This window comes from Vombatus ursinus, unplaced genomic scaffold (assembly GCF_900497805.2).
Source record: "Vombatus ursinus unplaced genomic scaffold, bare-nosed wombat genome assembly UNPS02008996.1, whole genome shotgun sequence".
Classification (NCBI taxonomy): domain Eukaryota; kingdom Metazoa; phylum Chordata; class Mammalia; order Diprotodontia; family Vombatidae; genus Vombatus; species Vombatus ursinus.
The window spans coordinates 1,112,399-1,118,398 of NW_020948774.1; positions in this window are offsets into that span (position 1 = coordinate 1,112,399).

A 6,000-nucleotide genomic window follows, 5' to 3' on the forward strand; every position below is an offset into this window, starting at 1 on the left:
CAATATTGTAATGATGGTCAACTGTGAATGACTTGGCCATTCTCAGCAATACAATAGTACAAGACATTCCCAAAGGACTCTTAATGAAAAATGATATCCACCTCGAGAGAAAGAACTGATAGGGGGGCAGCTAAGTGGCTTAGTGGACACAGCACCTGCCCCAAGTCAGGAGAACCTGAGTTCAAATCCAGCCTCAGTCATATAACACTCACTAGTTGTGTGACTCTGGGCAAGTCACTTAATCCTAATTGTCCTCACAAAAACAAAAAACTGATAGAGTCTGAATGCAGATCAAAGCATATTCTTTTTCACTTTTTTTTTGTCTGTGTTTTCTTTTACAACATGACTAATATGTTTTGCATGATTGCACATGTATAACCCATATCAAATTGCTTACTGTCCTAGGGAGGAGGGAAGAGAGGGAGGTAGGAAGACAATTTGGAACTCAAAAATTTTTTGAAATGTTAAAAATTGTTTTTACATACAATTGGCAAAAATACAATATTATTTAAAAAAAAGCTGGGCTAGCCAGGGGCTACAGGAAATATTAGCCTGTATATAAGCCCTAAGAAGCTTGTAAACTCCTCAGAGAAATGATGCACATACAGAGAGATAACTAACAAATGTGATAATACATGAAATGTGCCAAAACATGATCTGCACTCAGTGGGTGTTACAGACTGTATATGATAGAGGAATTGAGAAGAGGGAAAGCTTCCTGAGCTGATTTGGTTAAGATTAGCTTCATGGTCAGGGCCAGAAAAGAAGCACATCTTTATGCATTAAATCCTTCCCTCCTTCCAAACATGCCCACATTTCTCTCCTTCTTAAAAACAACAACCCTTTACCCTTCAAGCTATGCTCCTATATCTCCATTCTCATTCGTAACCAAAATCTTAGAGAAAACTGTCTATACTCATTGATACAACTCTCTAGTCTCACTCATTTCTCAACCCTTGGCAATCTGGCTTCTGGTCCAAGGCAGACGTTGCCCTTGTTTTGTGTGGGTGGGGAGAGGGGCCTGGGGGCTATTGCTGAAGAGGCTACTGGATCCAGCCTCAGACTAAACACTTGATACTTACTAGCTGTGTGACCCTGGACAAGTCACTTAACCCCAATTGCCTTAAAAAAAAAATAAAGGAAACACAGTTTTCTTTTAATTTTTTTTTCTAGTGAGGCAATTGGGGTTAAGTGACTTGCCCAGGGTCACACAGCTAGTGAGTGTTATGCTTCTGAGGCCATATTTGAACTCAGGTCCTCCTGACTTCAGAGCCGGTGCTCTATCCACTGAGCCACCTAGCTGCTCCTTAATTTCTTATGATGAGTAAAATTATTTTTTTCTTATTCTATTTTCTGGTCTATAAATACTATTTGAATCCCTGAGCCTCAATTGCTGGCCTGGGTTGGGGTTAGGTGTGGCCCAAAATATTTGGCATAAGCCTGCAGGTGATTGTTTTGCACTAATTTTGTGATTAAATTTCTGCCCCCCCCCTTTTTTTAAGCTAAGGAAAGAAGGGATCCCTGAATGATGGGATGGCCAGATAAAGACTTTTGGTTTCCAGTGATGAAAATGGGGAGCCCTTTCACTGGAATAAGAAGAAAATTCCCATTCACTCTATGGTATTGGCATAATTGAGGAGCTTGGTAGGGACAATTATATATATATATATATATATATATATATATATATATTCTCTGGCTCTTATTGACATCTTTGGAAAAGCAGTATTGTCAAAGCAAGGAGAGTAAAGATAAATTGCCCATGTACATTAAATAATTAGAGGCATAGGTGAATGAACTTTTGATTTTAAAAGATCATGTGTTTGAAGGCAGAAGAAAGATTAATGAATGTGGTAATTAACCAGGTTAAAAAAAAACAAAACAAAACAGCAATGCAAGGGAGATGGGGACCAATAGGCCAAGAATGGAACTTTGATCTTTGACCCAGGGGTTGCTTTGAAGAGTGTGTTCAACTCAGCTAAGATTAGAGTTATGAGAGAGGAAAACAGGAGATGGGGTGATTGCGAGTGAAAACTAAAACAGGAGGTAAGAGGGCCACAGGCTTATCCTGTTACTAGCCCTTAGGCTACTACTTCCCAAGGAATGACTTCCTCTAAGGAGGAATTAGAGGATGTGTGAGAGGGGTTTTTCAACCCCGAGGTACTCAGGAGGTTACAGAAGAAATTTAAACAACAAACCAATGACTCATTAAAATAATAGCTAAATGAAGCTGTGGTCTTATGGGGAAAATTCAGAGTATTTGTTAGTTGTAGAATTCCACGGGGCAGCTGGGTGGCACAGTGGATAGAGTGCTGAGCTTGGAGTCGGGAAAATTATCTTCCGAGGTTCAAATCTGGCCTCAGGCATTTACTAGCTGTGTGACCTTGGGCAAGTTACTTAACTGTATTTGCCTCAGTTTTCTCATATGAGATAAAATGATCTGTAGAAGGAAATGGCAAACCACTTTCAATATCTTTGTCAAAAAAACCCCAAATCAGACATGACTCAACAAGAAGAATGTCATCAGGGCAAGAAGCACAGTCTTATATATTGGTTCCTTCCCTGATTACAGAGTTTGTAGATGACTTGCCCTTGCAAAGTCAATTGAATTAATTGGAAGCTTTGAATGGAGATTACCTTTGGTCCCTTTTTTGGAGGATGAAATGGGGAGTTCTGCAGGTTTGGCCCCATAAAGATGAATTCCCTCTTTACCCAGTTTTCCAACAGGATGTTGTGATCTTTTTAAAAGAGATGGATTTGGTGAATTGGATTTATCCATGATCTCTATAATCTACCCCCTCTGCTCCCCTTATGACCAACCTGCTTTGAGTACAATTAGATCCTGCCTTTTGAGCAAAGCCTTACCTAAATAGTGTCAGACTTTACCTATGGACTTTCTGCTTGAAGCCATTATAGAGGCCTCAGAAAATCAGTAGGTAAAACTTGAGCAAAAGATTGGGGCAGCCCCAGCAACTCTGGGCAAATAGGGTTGTACACATCTGGGGATAACGGGAGAAAAAATAATGTCTCCTTCCATGTGAGATGGGCAGAGGTTGATGAAACTCTTTGCCATAAAGAATTTTGAGTATGGCTTTTGAAACATGGAGTAGGGAAGATGGTTGATGATCAGTCTATTAGGATACGGGGAACCAGGCCAATAAGAATCTGTCCTGACAAATTTAGAATATCTTTGAAAACTTCTTTTTCATTTGGTCATTCCCCTGACTGAATCTCTAGAGTCACCTAAGTCTTTGCATTCAGATTTGAGGATTGGTTGGATGCATCTTTGGCTGGGGAATCAAGGATTTCCTGGCCCTCAGGATTTAAAAAAAAAAAAAATTATTTTTCCCCCAATTACACGTAAAAACAATTTTTAACATGTTTTTTTTTTAATTTTGAGTTCCAAATCGTCTCCCTCCCTCAATTCCCTCTTCCCTGAGATGGCAAGCAGTTTAATATGGTTATACATGTGCAGTCATGCAAGACATATTTCCATATTAGTCATGTGAAAGAGAGCACAGACAAAAAACCTCAGACAAACAAAAATAAAGAAAGTTTTAAAAAAGTACACTTCTATCTGCATTCATACTCCATCAGTTCTTACTCTGGAGATAGATGGCATTTTTCATCATAAGTCCTTCAGAATTGTTTTGGGTCACCATACTGCTAAGAATCGCTAAGTCATTCACAGCTGATCATTGTTACAATATTGCTGTTACTGTGTACAATGTTCTCCTGGTTCTGCACACTTCACTTTGTATCAGGTCATGTAAGTCTTTCTAGGGTTTTCTGAAATCTACCTGCTCAATTATTTTGAGTCCCTGCATAAAGATGAAGAGGTTAACCCTTTAGTAGAAGCCTCTCAAAGGGCCAAATGTGGCACTATCCCTCAGATAGGGCTTCTAGGGGGACTGAGGCTGTGACTTGTGAGTTGGAGAACACTAAAGGGGTAGTGGTATGGGAGGAGTCCTGGAATTAACTTAGGCCCTGGAAAGACTGGATACAAGAGACCTATGATCTCTTAGCTAGATCAAAACAGAAGATTCAGGCCTGTGATGGGGACTTCTTTAAAAAATGTAGTTTTATTTCATTAAATATTTCTCAATTACATGTAAAATTCTTTTAACATTCATTTTTAAAAATTTTGAGTTCCAAATTCTCTCCCTCTCTCTTGTCTCTCCTCTTTCCTTGAGGAGTCAAGCAATTTGGAATTAATCATACATGTGAACTTGAACTCATGCAAAGCATATTTTTTTTTGGGAGAGGCAATTGAGTTTAAGTGACTTGTCCAGGGTCACACAGCTAGTAAGTATCTGAGGACACATTTGAACTCAGGTCCTCTTGACTCCTGGGCCAGTGCTCTATCAACTGTGCCACCTAACTGCTCCTATAATATATTTATATATTAACTACATTGCAAAAGAAAACACACACACAAAAAGAAACAATAAAAATAAAGAAAGTTTTTAAAAAGTATGCTTCAATCTGTACTCAGAGTCTGATGAGTTCTTTTTCTGGAGGTGGATAGCATTTTTCATCATGAGTCCTTATTATCTTGGATTATTGTCTTGAACAGACTAGTCTTTCACAATTGATCATCTTTACAATATTGCTGTTACTGTATATCATGTTCTCCTGGTTCTGCTCACTTCACTTTGCATCAGTTCATATAAATCTTTCAAGATTTTTCCGAAACCATCATGCTTGTCATTTTTTTTTTCTTTTTGGTAAGGCAATAGGGGTTAAGTGACTTGCCCAGGGTCACACAGCTAGTGAGTGTTATGCTTCTGAGGCCATATTTGAACTCAGGTCCTCCTGACTCCAAGGCCAGAACTCTATCCACTGTACCACCTAGCTGCTCCTATGCTTGTCATTTCTTATGACACAATAGTTATTATTTAGTTGACTAGTTGTGTCGACTCTTCATGACCTCACTTGGGGTTTTCTTGGCAAAGATACTGGAGTGGTTTGCCATTTCCTTATCTAGCTCATTTTTACAGATGAGGAAACTGAGGCAAAATGTGCCCAGGGTCACATAGCTAGTATCTGAGGTCAGATTTGAACTCAGGTCCTCCTGATTCCAGGGTTGGCACTGTACCCACTGCCCCCCCCGCCAGCTGCTCATAGCACAATAGTATTCCATCACAATCCTATAGCACAATTTGTTTATCCATTCACCAATTGATGGGTATCCCCTCAATTTCCAATTCTTTGCCACCACAGAAAGAGGTGCTATAAATATTTTGATATAAATAGGTCCTTTTCTCTTCCTTTGATCTCTTTGGGATATAGACCTACTAGTGGTATTACTGAATAAAAGGGAACATACAGTTTTGTAGCCCTTTGGGCATAGTTCCAAATTGTTCTCCAGAATAGTGAGACTAGTTCCTAACTCCACCAGAAGTGCATTAGTATCCCAATTTTTTCACATCCCCTCCAGATTTGTCAGTTTCCTTTCTGTCAGGATAGCCAATCTGGTAGGTGTCTCAGGGTTTAATTTGCATTTCTCTAATCAGTAGTGCTTTAGAGCATTTTTTTATATAACTATTGATTGATTTCTTCTTCTGAAAACTGCTTGTTCATATCCTTTGACCATTTATCAACTGTGGAATGACTCTTATTTTTATAAATTTGGCTCAGTTCCCTATATATTTGAGAAATGAGGCCTTTAACAGAAAACCTTGCTATACATTCTCCTCCCAGTTTCCTACTTTCCTTCTAATTTTGGCTGCATTTGTTTTGTTTGTGCAAAACCTTTTTAATTTCATGTAATCAAAATTATCTGTTATTATCTGTAATCAAAATTATACTTCTAGTGATACTCTCTATCTCTTGTTTGGCCATAAACTCTTCCCTTATTCATAGAACTGACAAGTACATTTTCCCACACTCCTCTATGTAATGGGGGACTTGTGATGGCAGTGGAAATACCTTCATTTATATTGTGAGTATTGCTCAGGGCCAGCATGACCTTAAAAACCTCTAGTGAACTGGCATGAT